Genomic DNA, 19,067 nt, shown 5'->3' with positions numbered 1-19,067 from the left:
TGTTTCAAAACGTGCAGTGGAGACTAATCGTCGTGTGAGTGCAAGGAAAATTAAGGAGAGCAACCCGGAAGTGTTTGGTGAGGTTTCTGTGAGCATGGTGTCTCAAAGAGTCCATGAACTTGGTTACACAAGTCACAGGCCTGTGAGAAAGCCTCTTCTTACATGTAACCAGCGACTTCATAGGATTGCCTTTGCTAACAAGTACCTTTAATGGGGTGAGGACCAATGGTTGTCAGTGTTGTGGTCTGATGAGGCAACGTTTAGTGTTACCTGTAATCGAGGAACACTCGTGTACCGGCGCAAAGGTAGTGACCCGCTTGACCCCCATTATGTGGAGAGCACAGTTAAACACCCTGATTGGTGTTGTGATGAGGAGAGGTAAACTGAGATGGTTTGGACATGTGGAGAGGATAGGGGATGATAATTGGGTGAGGAAGGTGAGAAGTGTTAATATTGGGGGTGGGGTTATGAGGGGTAGACCGAGAAAGACATGGGACGAGGTCATTAAGTGTGACCTTAGGGTTAAGGGACTGAACAGGGAGGCTGCAATGGATCGTGCAGCGTGGAGAGCCGCTATTAGGTGACCAAGGCCGACACATGCAAGCATGTTGGAGCCTTTAAAAATGAAAACAAAAACGAAAACGATTCACTTATGGTATGGGGTTGTTTCTATGGTAAAGGTTTGGGGAAGCTTGTTGTGCTTCTCAAGAACTGCAAAGTGAATCAGGACGTTTCTCTGGAGCTTCTTTGTGATCATTTACCTGAGTCCTTCGAGCTCACAGGTGCACGAGTGTTTCAGTAGGACAGTGCACCTGCTCATAAAGCCAAATCGGTCACCAACTGGCGTCGTGACTGCGAGGTATCATTCATGAAAGACTGGCCAGGCAATAGCCCAGACCTCAACCCGATAGAAAACCTCTGGTACTTGGTAAAGAAGGGACGTGAGCTCTGCCTAAGCTGGAAGCAGCCACTCGTGACTCCTGGGACAAAATACCACTCCAGCACCTCAGGAACCTCGCCCTTTCACTTCCACGACGTCTCAGGCCCATGAAGAAGCGTAAAGAATACCCTACCAAGCATTTGTGGTAAATATAATGCATTATTTATATGTTTTTTCAATGTTGAAAGGTTTGTTTCGTAGGAGGGATGCAGGGCACTCGATACTTCTGACGAGCACTGTATACATATATAAATATATATATATCATCATCATCGTCATCATCAGCCGTTGAGCTCAACTGCAGGACTTGCCTATCCCTACCGAAGCAGGGACGATACAGCCAATGTATCTCTACCCAGTGGCTTAGGCTGTCTGGAAGAAACTATATGTAGGGTGAGAAGTGGTATGGCCGTTATATATATATATATATATATATATAAAACGGCCATACCACGTTGAGTAAACAGCTTCCCATCCGATCAGCGAAGTTAAGCAACGTTGGGTCTGGTTAGTACTTGGATGGGTGACCGCCTGGGAACACCAGATGCTGTTGGCATCCCTACGTGTCAAGTGGGGTTGGTGGAGGATTAGTGCCCCTCTCTGTAAAACAAGTAACTCTAAGCCGTTGGCCACCCCGTTTGGGATACATGGCGTCTGGCAATGAATGAATGAATGAATATATATATATATATATATATGTATGTATACAATAATCCCTCGAATATCTGATGCAACAGAGCCAAATGCATGTCCGGAAAGTGGGCCACTAGCTCCTGGACTGGTACTTAAGGACCCTAACCCAGCCTAACTTTGAAAGCCAACTAAATAATTCCATACCAGATGTGCATAGTTCCCATACTGGACAGGGATCAGTTGGGTCAAGGATTGAGAGGGTAAGATTGAAAGTTGGAATACAAATATGGGCGACTGTGTACATGTATGCGCCAATGCAAGATCGTGCAAGCAGAGTGAGAGAAAAGTTCTGGACAAATGTGGAAGTGTCCATGGAGAAGTTTGGAAGGAATGAGAGAGTGTTTTTGATCAGTGATATGAATGGCAAAGTAGGGAATGTGAAGGTGGATGCAATAGTTGGTGAGTGGGGTGTGCCTCCTGAAACAGATGAGAATGGTAGTGCATTAGTGGACATTTGTGCTGGGAGGGGGTTGGTGATAGCCAGTACCCTCTTCAGGCACAAAATGATCCAAAGGTATACATGGCGAGTGATGAGAAGGGTGGGTGGTGAACTGAATGAAAGAAAGGCAATGATTGATTATGTGTGTGTGGATGAAAGGATGCGAAGATGTGTAATGGATGCAAGAGCTTATAGAGGTTGGGGGAGTGGACTTTCTGACCACTACTTGGTGGTGGCCAGAATGAAGATCCAAAAAAGATGGAGAAATAGAAGAAGGGAAGGATGAGAAGAAGGAGTATTTGCAAGAAGGGTGGAAAGGTTACAAGAGGATGAGAAAAAGGCAGAATATAAGAGAGAAGTGGAGGAAAGATTGGGCTAATATGAATTGGAGCAGATGGGAGACGTGGAAGGTGTGTGCAGGATATTCACAGAAGAAATATGTGCAGCATGTGATGTGGTGTGTGGGATGAAGAGAAGACGGAGGGGGGTGCAAGAAACAGCGTGGTGGAATGAAGAGGTGATACAGGCTATGGCACAAATGAAGAAAGCATACAACGGATGGATGAGAAATAGGGGCGTAGAAGAAGTTTAGAGGCGGAAGAGAGAGTTATATGTAGAAAGAGAGAGGTGAAAAGATTAGTAAGAGAGAGTAAGAATAGAGTGGATGAGGAATTTGGAAGGAATTTGAGTGTAAAGTGGAGGGACTGTAAGATAATGTTCTGGAAAGAGGTGAAGAGAGTAAGACAGGGTGGAAGTGAAGTTAGCAGGGGAGTGAAAGATAAAAATGGTAGATTACTAATGGAGAAGGAAGAAAAAGTGAACAGATGGAGAGAACACTTTAAGGAATTCTTGAACATACAGGATGGAAGTAATATAAGTGGCTGGGGAATGGCTGGGAGAAGGAGGGAGGTGAGAAGACAGGAAGAAATCAGTAGGACAGAAGTTGTGGAAGCAATGAAGAAAGTTAAATCGGGGAAAGCCCCAGGAATTGATGGAGTGTGTGGTGAAATGCTGAAGCATGGGGGAGAGATAGTAGTAGAATGGATGTGGAAGATGTGCAGATTGGCCTAGGAGGAAGGTAGAGTCCCAGAGGACTGGAAGTCAGGTATAATTATTCCCTTTTACAAAGGAAAAGGGGAAAAAGAAGTGTGTGGTAATCATAGGGGCATCTGTCTTCTTAGTATAATAGGAAAAGTGTATGGTAGGATACTTATTGACAGAGTTAGAGAAAGAACAGAGGAATTAGTTGGAGAAGAACAGGGAGGCTTTAGGAAGGGAAGAGGTTGTGTAGATCAGATATTCATTCTTAGCTCTTCAATGGAAAAGTTTCTAGAGAAGGGAAAGAAGTTGTATGCGGCTTTCATGGATTTGGAGAAAGCATATGACAGGGTGGATAGACAAGGATTATGGAAAGTATTAAGAATATATGGAGTAGATGGGAAGTTGTTGAATGCTGTGAAGAGTATGTATGATGATGCTAAGGCTGCAGTGCGTGTGGATGGTGAAATGAGTGAATTTTTCTCTTTGAAGGTTGGGTTGAAACAGGGATGTGTCATGTATCCATGGTTATTCAATCTGTACATGGATGGGGTAATAAAAGAGGTACAAGGTAGGGTAGTGGATGTTGGAGTGGCCCTGGTGAGAGAGGGTAGTGTCTGGAAACACCCTCTATGGTGTCTGCAGATGATACTGTGTTGTTGAATGAAGACGATGGGGAGCTACAAGGCTTGGTGGATGAGTTTGGGAGAGTGTGTAAGAAACGGAATCTAAAGGTGAATGAAGGGAAGAGTAAAGTGATGGTCTTTGAGAAAGGTGAAGTCAGTGAATGTACAGCGAGGTTGGATGGTGAGGAATTGGAAAATGTGAGTACATTTAAGTACTTTGGTAGTGTGATGAGTAAGAATGGAGGTTTGGAGGGTGAAGTGCTTGAAAGGGTACAGCAGGGAAGAAAGGTTGCTGTTCCTTGAAAGCAGTGATAAGAAACAGGGAAGTGAGCATGGAAGTGAAAAAGTTACTACATGACAGTATTGTGATACCAAGTCTAACGTATGGAAGTGAAGCTTAGACGTTGTTGGAAGGACACAAGTCAAGATTGAGAGCAGGGGAAATGAGTTATTTAAGAGGAGCCTGTGGATTCACATGGAGAGACAGGCTGACAAATGAGGATATAAAGGAGCATTGTGGTGTGGATGTGGATGTGATAGGAAGTGTTAGGAGGAATACACTGAGGTGATTTGACCATGTGGAGAGGATGGAGGGTGAAAGACTGACGAAGAGAGTGTATGTGAGTGAGGTGGAGGGGGGGAGAGGGAGGGGGAGGCCGAGGATGAGATGGAGGGAAGGGGTGGATATGTATATGAGAGAGGGGGGTGCGAGTTGTGAGCAGGGCAGTGAAATGGCATGGGACAGGGCGACGTGGAGGCGATTTGTTTGTGGCCACACTGAACAGGATTGAGATGTCTGGCAATTTAGATAGACAGACATGCATTGCACCTATTCAAACCTATTTAAGACCCTATTCACACCAATAATGGACATAAAGCATTAAATAAATTAAAAGGAACCAAAGAATGAGGAATTAGAAGTGACTGTACCTCAGCCAGGGTACTTACTGAACATTTGTGGCCACCTTCTCTCAGGCTTTGGCAGTGGTGAAAATGCTCTTGAAGCACATACAGTAATCCAGTGTTGTGCTGCACTTACAGTAATTCTTTTGCACTGTGAGTTATAATTGTTTAACACTGCACACTGTTAATTGCAACACGCCAGTTTCAACCGCCAGTTTGCTCTCCACAGTTAATCCTTTGCACTCTAAATTCTAATTTCTTAACACTGCACAACACTAAATTCCCACATAGTCTACTGGCAAGGTATTGAAGTTTATTCACAAAAAACGAGGACGTGTGGCATCCACTGTGATAAGCATTCACTCGCGATCGTTAAGCAGTAACTGTTGGAGTGTTGTTGACTAGGAAACAGAGTTGCCAGATCGCAATGGCCATATTACCAAACTCCTCAATTTTCATTACCAAATTTAACTTTTCATTACCAAATTCGTAAACCCAGCAATTATTCTTCACTAATTATATATACAAGTCGAAATACATGTAATCACTCTCCTCATAATTAACAGCATCCCTACGTGTCAAGTGGGGTTGGTGGAGGATTAGTGCCCCTCCCTGTAAAACTATTAACTCTAAGCCCTTGGCCACCCTGTCTGGGATACATGGCGTCTGGCAATGAATGAATGAATGAATGATTATTTTCACGCTATGTAGGCTAGCAAATTAATCAGAGAGCAAACAATCCACCATCTCCATCCTGTGCATCCTCATAAATGTGAAAAATCCATTTGGTAATGCATTATTCTGATTAATTACCAAATGAATTTTTCATTACCAAATTGGCCCACATTTAGTAATGAAAAATACCAAATGGCAACCCTGAAAGGGGAGGGGGGAGGAAGGAAGGGGTGAAGGGGCCGTGGTGTAAACAGCTGTTCGGCGCCGCGCAGCAATCTCAAATTACGGGAGGGAAAAAAATTGGATTTGGGGAGTTTTTCTTTCTTTTTTTGCCATTTTTCGGTTCTGAAGGTCCAGGCCCACAATGTCCGGCAAGTGGGGTGTCCGGAAAGTGGGCGTCCGGATAGTATAGGGATTACTGTATACATATACAGTATGTAGTAAGTCCTCGTATTTGGATGCATTTTACTTCGACGCCTCGTTTTTCGCGCACGAAAAAAGTTTCCGGGTTGTCTCACAATTCGCGAACTTCCCCACAATTCGATGCTTCCAGCCAGCAGCCGACGACAAATACCGATGCTCATTTGTTGGCGGCCATCTTCCGACCACCCTGTCCACCATAACCGACATGGCAACCACCTTCAGTGCATACCCCAGGACTATGCCTGAGGCTACCAACATCCTATCGACCTTGAGTGATCTGAAGTCTCAAGTGATGGCCATCTACAACAGAAACATACAGGAGCAGAGAGAAGCCTGGATCACACAATATTTTCATGAGAGACAGAACGTGGCTGCTATTCTGCAAGACTTGGACATGCAAGCAGGGGTGGATGAAGTAGGAGAAATGGACAGAGAGGAAGTGGAGGTACTGGAACCTGAGTTCAACTTCGAGGGCTTCGGCATTGGTGATGGGGCTTCCCCAGAGAGGCCCATGTCACCTAGTAACTAGCCATCTACCCTCAACACACCATCACCTGCCACTCAAGCCAGTCTTCACTTTATTTCTGGTAAGGATTTTGGGTGTTGCAGCTCTTTATAACAGCTTTAATGTCTTTTCATGTACAAGTTTATTGTAATCTGCTGTTTTAGCATTAGTAAACATTCTTCATTAAATTTTGGGTAGGGCCTTTTTGGTGTCATAATACTCTATGATAGAGTAGGTACACGTCCCATCAGAACACTCCTTTATTTTTCCCATTGATTCTTAACCCCTTAAACGCGGCCGTGAACAGTCGACCCCCCCCCCCGAGTGGCGGGGTTGTATCGCGGTCTGAGTACCTGTAGGAAAATATTAGCCAAAAATCAGAGATTAACCCTAGAACATTATACTTGGTATGGCAGATAGTACTTAGAGTCAGCTTTCTCCAGAGACAGGTGTTGAGCCTTCGTGGACTACCCAAGGACTTGTGGAGACTTGCAAAGTTGGGTAACCACATCTTCACTTTCACAACCCAGTTTCCCCTCTACCACAGCCTCATTCTGTCACAGCAAACTTTATACTACAACGTAAAGGTAGTTTGGAATCCGTATTTGTACAATAAGCACTGAAAATAAGGCTAAAATCAACGGAGCGTACGGCCGACATGCACCGTGGCGGCGGTCTTCCCGTCACTCAACAAACATTTCCATTTTCACAGCTAAAAACATGTATACTACATTATTTTCAATCATATTACTTCCCAAAAGATCATCACGGCGCGCTTTTTATTCTGCCTTACGCCCGCCACTTTATTCTCGTTCCTGTCGGCCGCTTGCACTGACTGGGAAGAGCTAGAACTCGCCATAATGTCACTTTGAAAGCCTGCAGTAAACTGACGCTAAACAGGGGCAAACCGTGAGAAAAAAAGCTAGTGTTACAACTGGGGAAACAAGCGTTTCCTATCAGCATAAACTGCTTGTGTGAGAGGAGAGCGCAGATTTACAGTTCTGAGCGCTCAGAGCGCTGCCATGTATCACAGCCAGGCTGGCCGGCCCGTGGTGGGGGGGGGACGGGGGAAAAACGAGATACAGTAATCACTCTAATATCCGGACGCCCAATAACCGAACATCCCCACTAACCGAACCTTATCGTCCTGGGATCAAACATTCCCAAAATGGTCCGAAAATCCAAAAAAATTGGAAAAAAAAAATCGATTTTTTGCCGTCCGTAATTTGAACTTGCCGCGCGCGCCGCGTGAGAGCATTGTTTTGGTTCGTCATTCCTCCGACGTCCGATAGAGCGCCGCTGCATCCTCCCCACTTCCCGCCTGTCTCTCACCGCGACAAGACCTGCGCTGTTCGCCACGACTTCTGTGTGTTAGTGACTAAGTTCAGTGCAAGACTTCAGGAAGAGTGTAGTGCAAGTGCTTCAGGAAATCGTTCTTACTGTCAGAGTCCGAGAGGAGGCGGTTATTCATCGAGGTGGCCAGGGACTTGCTGTAAGTAGCCAGAATGTTTCATGTTGTGCTATTTTCCATACTATATTTACCAGAATGTTTCATATTGTATTTTTTCCCATACTATACTTACCAGAAAGTGTCATACTGTACTTCTTTCCATACTAAACTTACCTCATGCATGTGCAGTAGGAATGTGTTTTTCAGAGTTCGGTTAGGTTCGGTTAGAGTCCATAAGTACCAGAATGTTTATTAATGTATGAACATACTTCTAAACCCACATTTTATGTTTCTATTGCATTTATTTCAGTCATTTATGTGCCTTATTGTGTGATTTGGGTGTTAAATAGGTGCTATGCATGTCCGGAGGGAGTTGTATAGGTGTTTCTCTGTGTTAGGGTCCGTAAGTACAAGTCCATAAGCTGGGGCCCAATATCTGGACGAAACCAATATCTGAACCTACCGATGGCTCTATTGATCCGGATATTGGAGGGGTTACTGTACTTGGCAACAACTGAGGTCAGTAGTACAAAGGTAAAGTATATTAGTTGTAGCTAAAGGGTGATGGTACTGATAGACAATACCAGCTGGAGCCTGCTTGCCCGCGGTTATTCAAAATTTACTAGAATCACAAATGCGACGATCCGCAGTTATGTCCTTTTTGCCGAGCGTTGCAAACGAGACGATCCGCGTTTAAGGGGTTAACTTCACATTTCAACATTTTGCGTTTTGTGTGGTTTTAGCAAAACATCTGTCGTGTGAAAAACGAGGATTTACTGTATATATATTGTATACAGGTTATCCCTTAATTCACGCGAACTTTTTTCACGCGATTTCGGTTATCCACGAATTTTTCGTACAATAATCAAAACAAAATTATGGTATTCAAATAAGTAAATTCAATATACAAGAGAAATAAATAAAATATAAAAAATGCCTACCTGCTGCCCGTGTGCACACATGTATGTATGTGTGTGTGTGTAAGTGTGTGTGGGAGCCTGGGAGGTCGGTCTACCATGCACCACACAGTCAGTTTGAATCCGACGGTCGAACCATGCATGACTTGCAAATCGTTATTTGTGGCTTATTTTTCTGCCTTCCAGTAATTGCTTGCCTTGTCTGTCAACATGGGGCCTAAGCGTAGTGCTAGTGATGCATGTGGTAACACACCAAAACGGACTAGTAAAGTGATGTTGCTGACAGAGAAAGTTAAAGTGTTGGACAAACTTCAGGGAGGAATGTCGGCGACAATTCTCCGTCAGGACGATTCCCCGTCATTTATTTACATACCAGTTTATTTAGCAAGTACAGTACACTAGTTTTTACTTATATGAGTTATAAAATCCCCCTGAAAATTAGTTATTAAAGTATTAATTACCGTATTTCGCGGCATGTAAGACGCACTTTTTTGTCTCAAAGTTACATTAAAATATCCCCATGCGTCCTGCACGCTAGACTGAGGCAGGTTAGTTTGGCTCCATTGAGAAGAAACTCATAAAGATGATCATCTCACTGCTTAGCAACCACAGGAGTTTTCTACAGTATGCAGATTTGATTTGATTTTTAAAAATAATATACACTAGTGTGTATATGCAGCAGATTTAAGAAACACACGAGATCAGAAACACACAAAACTTTCGCGGGTTTGTTTACAGCTCAAATGGCTAACATCGTGAAGATATTTAGCGGTTTAGCAGTTTAGCATCCACACTATTCCAGCAAGCTAACGTACATGATCACTGGTGAACTGTCTGCTAACCTTCTGAAAGGCAATCATGACCACTTTGCTTGCCATCCATTCACTAACTAGCAAAGCAATCATACTGGAGAGATGCTGGCTAGTGAAACTGCCAAGTCATCAAAACAGACTTTCGTCACGTATGGAAATTCAGTAACCCTAATTAGGTCAGTTACTTTTGTGACATTTTGTGAGTGTATATATGCAGCAGATATTAAAACACGCAAGTTCAAGAACACAAAGCATTCACTATTTGTTTTCAGCTCAACTGGCCAATACCGTCAAGGGGTTTAGCGGTTTAGCAACTTAGCAGGTTAGCGTCTAGCGTACACCCTCCTCTAGCAAGCTAACATGCTCACTGGTGAACTGTCTGCTAACCTTCTGAAAGGCAATCATAACCACTTTGCTTGCCATCCACTTACTAACTAGCAAAGCAATCATACTGGAGAGATGCTGGCTAGTGAAACTGCCAAGTCATCAAAACAGACTTTCGTCACGTATGGAAATTCAGTAACCCTAATTAGGTCAGTTACTTTTGTGACATTTTGTGAGTGTATATATGCAGCAGATATTAAAACACGCAAGATCAAGAACACAAAGCATTCACTGTTTGTTTTCAGCTCAACTGGCCAATACCGTCAATGGGTTTAGCAACTTAGCAGGTTAGCGTCTAGCGTACACCCTACTTTAGCAAGCTAACATGCTTACTGGTGAACTGTCTGCTAACCTTCTGAAAGGCAGTCATAACCACTTTGCTTGCCATCCACTTACTAACTAGCAAAGCTGTCATACTGGAGAGATGCTGGCAAGCGAACCTGACAAGTCATCAGAATTGATTTTTGTCGCATATGGAAATTCAATCACCCTCATATGGTTGGCTTCTCTTAGTGACATTTTGTTTCATGCCTGACAAAAGTATCATAGAAGTGAACAGTCTTATTATACCAATAGCGAAAAACAGGAAAAACAGTTGTGACGTTAAACAGTACTGCCTGAAGTTACTGCTTCACTTTTTCAGCCAAGTGAAGTACTTCAGCAATGTCTGTGCAACTCAGGGCACACCCAATTACAGTATTTTGTTATGAAAATAGGATAAAATTCACTGAGTAGCATAACTGATACAATATCTGAAATAGCGTGCCTGACGGGCATTCATATCAGCGTCCGCCATTTCTGCTGTATTCTTAGCAGACGAAGCGATCAGAATGATTGACAACGTTCACTCTCTGCATCTCTGCTGCCTAAGCAAAGCTCTCATGATCGGCAACGGCGATCATTTAGGCCGTAACGTCCAAATTGGTTAGGTTAGGTTGTAAAGTCATTTGCCATTTTGGATGTTACGGCCGAAACGACCAAATCCTAAGGTGTGGGTGAGAGTTTGGTGTGGGTGTAGTTAAGGAAGTAGGAGTGGGAAGAGTCAGGCTAGGGAACTGATAATCCGCTTATTATAATCCCTTCAGTCCAGCAATGTATTTTATAGGGTAGTTTATTCATGCTCGCCATATGATTTTATTCAGTTCAGGAAACATGTACTGAGGAGGTTAATGTGGGCTGTATCAAATGCCCCAAGTCTGAATATCGCCTGTGCTGAGTTAAAACGATTGCCAAGTTAAAGTCGTATGAAGTGTGGTATAAGCAATTCAGTGGATGGTACTGAGGACCATTTACTGTATGAGAGTGAGAGTGAAACAGTGATGATGACCGTGGTGATGACTTCCAGTGATGCTTCAGGACTTGGGGAAAGTAGTGATGCATTCTCAGGATTTGAAGACGAGTGAAATTTTCACCATGTCAGTAATATGAAGTGAATTTAAGTTTTAGGTGATCATGACAGATGCAACCATGGAAAATTTAGGATCAGTGGTGCTGTACACCTTTAGTCTTGCACTGACGATGTTTGGATGAATAAATTGTTTGAGATGTTTCATGTCCTTAAGTGATGATATTTACATTGAACAACCAAATACATTTTGATGTTTTTGGCATATAATAAAGCCACTGGGTACTCCAAAACTGACTGATGTAAATGTTTCAGAGGCGAGCGAATGTTGCATGTGGTGTGTACATGTGTGTGTGTGTGTGTGTGTGTGTACCATAGTGACTAGGAGGCAGCAGTGTTAAGACCACAAATGGATGTTTTCACAATACTCGAATGTTTTGAGATGGATGTCTGTTTTTAGCAAATTCTGATAAGAGAAATATGCATTTTTAATTGTTGATGCTGCAAGGAAAACAGCTGACAGTAAGGGAGTGATACTGGGAGACGAGGGTAGAGACAGTTGTCTAGCGCTTGGTATGCAGCAGTGTTGCTAAGGGATAGTTTCACCATTCTCGACATGTTTTGAGATGAATGTCTGTTTTTAGTAAATTGTGATCAGTGAAGAACGTATTTTTAACTGTTGATGCTGCAAGGGAAACATCGCAGTGAGGAAGTGATACTGAGAGGAAGGGGTAGAGACTGCTGTCTAGCGACTGGGAGGCAGCAGTGTTACTAAGGTGTAACAATGGATGTTTTCACCATACTCAGTATGTTTTGAAATGAATGTTTATAGTAAATTATGATCAGTGAAGCATGCATTTTTAATTGTTGATGCTGCAAGGCAAACATAGCTGACAGTGAAGGAGTGATACTGAGAGAAGACAGTAAAAACAGCTGTCTATCCTGTTCCCAAGCAGCCTTGCTATATTGAACTTTGGGTGTGAAACATTGTAATTTGTGTATTTACAAGTGCTACCTTTTTATATTATTTGTGGAGGTAATTACAGGTTAGTTAGAGTGCATGATTAATGATGGTAGTAGTCTGATATTGTGCTTAAGTCAAGGCAATGTGAGGAAATTCCGTAACAGGTGTGGAATATGACGGGGTTCTTTTAGGATAAATAAACTGATGTGAACATTCATTGTACTTTATGTTCTCGTCAGTGAATGAAAGAACAGAGTTTATTGACTTCATTTGTGGTTTTAAATTCATAAAATATTAAAAACAGTGTTTATATCAGTTTACTGATACATATTTATCAACAAAGTTGAGATGGCCTCGTGGTTTGAAGTCACGTTTTGTTAAGACGGGGTTTTGTTTTCTTTTCTCTTTTCCTGTATCATTCTTTGTACATAAAAGAAGAAACTAAAGGATGATGAGCAGTACTGAATAGATTCTGAAAGGTGAGCGTGTATCTAAGTGATAGTGGCTCATATCAGTTATGTTTTGTCAAGAAGGGGCATTGTTTTCTTTTCCTGTACCATTCTTTGTATATAAAAAAAAGAAACCAAAGGCTGATGATCAGTAATGAATAGATTCTGAAAGGTGAGTGTGTATCTGTGTGGTAATGGCTCTTATCAAGAAACCTTACTGCAGTCTTGGTTGGGGCAAACTTTTTTTTTCACAGAACTGCCCTGCCAGAATTAGGGTGCGTCTTTCACAATGCTGCGTCTTACATGCCACGAAATACGGTAATCAATAATAAGTATATTAATAGAATGACGGGGAATTGTCCATGTTTTGACGGTGAATTGACTTGATGGTGAACTGTCTCAGAACCGTATGTTTGGGGTGAGTCAACTGTTCATACAATAAAGAAGGAGAACGTAGCATACGGGAGACAGTGAGGGCCAGTGCACCAGACTGTGCTGATGTGTCTCCACCTACGCCTGTGAATTGTCTTGTAACCGCATGTTTGGGGTGAATGAGTCAACTGTTCATACAATAAAGAAGACAGAATGTAGCATACGGGAGGCAGTGAGGGCTAGTGCACCAGACTGCTGAAGTGTCTCCACCTACGCCTATGCTTGTCAGATTTCAGTTAAATTTCTTACATTTTTGTTGTTTTTAATACTTTATGCTAGATTATAAGTTGTATGTAGTGCATAAACAGTATTATTCAGATGTAATATACGTATAGACATGCATAATTATGTGCACACAAGGGCAGAACATATACGCGAATTTACCACATACGCGAAGGGTCTGGGAACCTAACCCTCGCGTGAATTATGGGCTTACCTGTATATATATATATATATATATATACATACAGTAGAAGTCCTATTTTTCGGCATCTATGGGACCAGGCTAGTGCCGAAAAATCAAAATTGCCGAGTTATCAAAAACCCTACCCACTCAATACCTTATATGTTTTGGTGAACACTATCATCACTACTCATATCATTACAAATGTGCTTGGAGAGAGTACTGTATACTGTTTGATACAGTACAATACTGTAGTGCATACAGTACTATACATGAATATGAAAAATAAAGAAATTAGTGAACATACTGTATATAAATGTAATGGTACAGTAGGCCTACAAGTTCACATGAACTTACCTAAACTTATAGTAGGTTCCTTAATTACATATGTACAATAGAAGGGGTTGATTGGACTCTGCTACTGCTGGAAGAAGTCCCCAGCAGTAGAGGGTCCTCATGGAGAATTTCAAGACTGACTAAAAAAATTGGAATATCTGCCGAACGATCAGAGATTTTCGTAAATGGGACTATTTCTCAAAACTGCCGAAATGTCAGATTTGCCAGGGAATTGGATGCCGAAGAATTGGACTTTTACTGTACTGCGTATACATATATATATATTATATATATAATATACATACAGTATATTCTGCATATAAATATATACATATACATATATATATATATATATATATATATATATATATATATATTTATGAGTTTATGAAATTGCATTTATGAACTGCCTCGCCGGCCTGATCAAATGGTCTTGCGGGCCTTATATGGCCCGGAGGCCAGACGTTCCCCATGCCTGCTCTACACTGAGTGACAAGCCAAATGGTTTCCTGTACACCAGGAAACTATTTACTCTGGTTGGTAACCATATAACCAAATTATGGTGCATGGTGGTTTAGTGGGTAACTGCGGCGCTCCAATCAGATTGAGCCGGTGAAGGTTTATATCCAAGGGATGGTTGGGGTTTATTGCTTATGTAATGCCACTCAGGGATGAGTGAGGCTGGTCACTCTCATCTTAAATGTCAGGACCAACTTGCCTAGCCCTGGGCTCCTACGCTCCTCGTGGGGCAACAGAGGATTGGATGATGGATGGATGGATACTGTACTGATTTCCTTTTATACATGTTCATCAACCCCTCCTGGGCTGATACTTTTCAAGGCAGTTTACCTCCACTGAGTTATTGTTTTATAACCAATGTAAATTGTCATCACAATCATCATCATCATCATCATCCAATCCTAAGTTACCCCATGAGGAACGTAGGGGCCCGAGGCTAGGCAAGTTGGTCCTGACAGTTAAGATGAGAGTGACCAGCCTCACTCATTCCTGAGTGGCATTATGTGAGCAATAACTCCAACCACCTCTTGGATATAAACCTTCACCGGTTCAATCCGATTGAAGTGCCGCAATTACCCACCAAACCAACAGGTACCATAATTTGGTTATATGTAAGTCCCGTTATACGACCACTCGATATATGAGAAACCAAGGATACGACCTGGGTAAATTAGGGACAATTTTCATTATACGATCGCAAAAATCCAATGATGAAACATTCAGTCCAGGGCGAGGTGGAAGGATTCTAACTCAGACATCCCAGCAAACGCAGTCACCACCATTTTCTCTCAATCTCAGATAGGAATAGCAGGACTGCTCAGCTGCAGCGTTGCCAGACGTGCGATACTTATTGCAAAATGCGATATTTTGGCACACTTTGCGATATGCAGTAGCATGCAAGCAATAATGTGATATCTTTCATAATTTCATAATCTGAAAAATAAATCAGGGGTTGCAAAATTAACAAGTCTACTGTAAGACTAATACAACAGTAGGATTTAGTAACTATTACGATAACCAGTATTTTACTCTGGTATGTACTTAACAGTTAAACAAATTCAATAACATTAAATTAATCACTCCACATATAAATATATTAATTCCACAGTAATTACCGATTTATGTGAAGAAATGCCTTTGTTTGTGAGTGCGATAATTCTGATAAAAAAAGATAATTTTAATGTGCCAGGTACGATAATATGGGTTTGGGAATCTGGCACGGCTGCTCAGCTGGCGACCGCCAGCTTCCCGCTTCCAACACAACATTACCACTTTTAGATGAGTGTTATGCATATTATATATATTTAATCAATATGCAGTCATGTTATTTGCATACTATTTGTTCTTTCAGGTTGTTTTCTCTGTAGTTCAGTAATACTGATATGTTTGTTGCATTTGGTATCCTATACATTAGCTTGAGAACTTGCCTCTGATGGGGTCCTCGAACCCAACCAATATTTTACCAATAGTTACGTGTTTCGTTATTCGAGAATTTGTTATACAGGTATGCCAAATGGAACCTAATTGCTTGTATCTTCGGGACCTCCCTTCATTTGGTTATCACCCAGCGTAGTAAATGGTTTCCTGGTGTGCAGGAAACCATTGGGCTTGTCACTCAGTGTAGAGTAATCCATAGGCAGAAGGACCAGGAAAGAATGAAAGAATGACAGACAAATGAGGGAGTGTGAAGTCACCGAAGGCAGAGGGACAAGGAAAGAATGATGTAAAAAAAGACAGAAGAGGAAGGAAGGAAAGAAGGAAGGAGAGGGAAGGGCGGACACCTGAGAGCAGCACTACATCAAGTGAGTGGATGGTTACCTCATGTAAAGCTTGCAGATTGGCCAGTGCAGACTCTGTTAGTGCTTTGAATGAAGTCAGCAGCTAAGCAAAGGTTAAAAATGAAAATACTGACCTTACTATGAAGCCTCAGGGTACCAAATCATCCTTTAGTATTATAATAAAAACTCTTAAATCTGGTATGCTTGGGTCCAAGGTCTTAAAAAATATATAAATATAAAAAAATATTATAATGAAAATTTTTTGAGGTATTCATGTAAAAAAATAACCTGAAGTATCATTAACAGCTAATACCTTGTACAATGACCTCTCAACTTACAGGAGACTTGTGCTCTTTAACCCCTTAACCGCGGGGTGTCACTTTCGTGACGCTTGGGAGCAAGGCATCATACCGCGGGGCATCACTTTTGCGATTCTGTGTTATTTTGAATTCCCCCGGGCTTTTAAGTGGTAGCTTGTATCATCTATCAGTACTACCAATGTCCAACACTAGTCAGCACTCCAAATCTCATCTGTACTCCCATCCATTGTTGACAATTTAGCCATTTCTCCCCATTCTTGACTCGCCTCCCTGCCTTCCCTCCATTATCCTCTCCTCTCGCCTGCCCGGCCGTGCTACGCTAAGTAAATCTTCCCTGGAATTTTCCACTGATTTCATCCACTGAAATAAGCTCTATGCCCTATTCTTATACCAAATACTATTTACCAAAAAGAAATAAGGTAAGTGAGAGTGCCATACACCTGGAATTGGCTAATTATCACCTGACAACACCTCACGTGCACTCGTTCGCTAATTTTCGCTGTTTATTTCCCCTTGAAATATGCCGTATAATCTATTCTCATACTAAAAATATATATAAGGAGGGAAGGGAGAAGCCTAAGTGATATTTACATTCACCTGGAACTACCTAATTTATAATGTATTGTCTAGATTTCCTGCCAATCATTTCACTGCTATATATTAGCAGCTGTCAAGAGGCTGACGTTGGCAGTAATGCATTTCCCTAGGTAGGCCACCCCGGCCCACCCCTATCAGTTCACTGTCATCTTCGAAGGTGAAGGTACGTCTGTTTGCTCCTGCTAACTTCCCACCGCTTTTTAACCCCATGCAAAGGGCCCTGTGATCTTTACCCCCTACTAAACCTCGTGTGGAAAGAGGTAAAGGGCTGACAATTGAAAGAGAGTGACTACGATCTTTCAGTTGAGTAAAACAGTGCAAGTGGAACTGTAAATAATGTGTAAATAATGTGTAAACAGCAAGTGAAAGCAATGAATATAAATATAAGTGAAAAGTGGAAAATAGTTTTATGTTACTTCAAGTGACAGTGAATAACACAGTGTAAATAAAATGGAAATGGAAATAATGGAAATAAAATAGAGAACATAAACAGAAATGTAAATGAGTAGTATTATAAGAATACGAGTATATACCCTAGGAGTAATGAAAGTGAAAGTTTCACTCTAGCATGTATGAATACTATGAGTTATGAGAGTGAAGGTGAAAGTGACATTCACTCTCAATGCTATTATACAGGACGAGAAAGTGAATGCTATGTATTATACTGAAAGAAATTGAATGCCTACAGTGACAATAAACTACTATTACTGAAGGAATCTTATGGATAAAGACTGTAGATATATATAAGTGTTATATAGTATAACAGGAAAAGTGTATGGTAGGATACTTATTGACAGAGTTAGAGAAAGAACAGAGAAATTAGTTGGAGAAAAACAGGGAGGCTTTAGGAAGGGAAGAGGTTGTGTAGATCAGATATTCATTCCTAGATCTTTAGTGGAAAAGTTTCTAGTGAAGGGAAAGAAGTTGTATGCAGCTTTCATGGATTTGGAGAAAGCATATGACAGGGTGGATAGACATGGATTGTGGAAAGTATTAAGAATATATGGAGTAGATGGGAAGTTGTTGAATGCTGTGAAGAGTATGTACGATGGTGCGAAGGCTGCAGTGCATGTGGATGGTGAACTGAGTGAATTTTTCTCTTTGAAAGTTGGGTTGAAACAAGGATGTGTCATGTCTCCATGGTTGTTCAATCTGTACATGGGTGGGGTAATAAAAGAGGTACAAGGTAGGGCAGTGGATGTTGGAGTGGCCCTGGTGAGAGAGGATAGTGTTTGGAAACTCCCTGTACTGTTGTTTGCAGATGATACTGTGTTGTTAAGTGAAGACAAAGGGGAGCTACAAGGCTTGGTGGATGAGTTTGGGAGAGTGTGTAAGAAACGGAATCTAAAGGTGAATGCAGGGAAGAGGAAAGTGATGGTCTTTGAGAAAGGTGAAGTCAGTGAATGTACAGCGAGGTTGGATGGTGAGGAATTGGAAAATGTGAGTATGTTTAAGTACTTGGGTAGTGTGATGAGTAAGGATGGAGGTTTGGAGGGTGAAGTGTTTGAAAGGGTACAGCAGGGAAGAAAGGTTGCTGGTTCTTTGAAAGCAGTGATAAGAAACAGGGAAGTGAGCATGGAAGTGAAAAAGTTACTACATGACAGTATTGTGATACCAACTCTAACGTATGGAAGTGAAGCTTGGACGTTGTTGGAAGGACACGAAGTCAAGAGTGAGAGCAGTGGAAATGAGTTATTTAAGAGGAGCCTGTGGAGTCACATGGAGAGACAGGCTGACGAATGAGGATATAAAGGAGCGTTGTGGTGTGGATGTGGATGTGATAGGAAACGTTATGAGGAGCACACTGAGGTGGTTTGGCCATGTGGAGAGGATGGAGGGTGAAAGACTGACGAAGAGAGTGTATATGAGTGAGGTGGAAGGGGGAAGAGGGAGGGGGAGGCCGAGGATGAGATGGAGGGATGGGGTGGAGAGGTATATGAGAGAGGGGGGTGTGAGTTGGGAGCAGGGCAGTGAAATGGCGGGGGACAGGGCGACTTGGAGGCGATTTGTTTGTGGCCACCCCAAACGGGATTGAGGCGTCTGGCAATAGATAGATATAGATAGATAGATATATAGTAATAGAAATATACACTGTGAGTGTTTTTATGAATAATAAATG

At 42.0% G+C, this 19,067-nt stretch overlaps 1 protein-coding gene and 1 non-coding gene across 2 annotated transcripts in view; one reads left to right on the top strand and one right to left on the bottom strand.

Annotated features, from left to right (window-relative positions):
• The window catches only part of LOC145415051 (nuclear transcription factor Y subunit gamma-like), a 174,536-nt gene that overhangs the window by 136,372 nt on the left and 19,097 nt on the right, over positions 1-19,067 (bottom strand). The window lies entirely within an intron of this gene.
• On the top strand, positions 1,378-1,496 carry LOC145415156 (5S ribosomal RNA). The gene has a single exon (XR_013900011.1). It is a non-coding gene; the product is annotated as a 5S ribosomal RNA (ribosomal RNA).

This window comes from Coenobita brevimanus, chromosome 101 (genome assembly GCF_032717465.1).
Source record: "Coenobita brevimanus isolate Jiangsu-jjx chromosome 101, ASM3271746v2, whole genome shotgun sequence".
Classification (NCBI taxonomy): Eukaryota; Metazoa; Arthropoda; class Malacostraca; order Decapoda; family Coenobitidae; genus Coenobita; species Coenobita brevimanus.
Note: the sequence above shows the minus strand (reverse complement) of the source record. Positions and strands in the feature narration are given on the sequence as shown.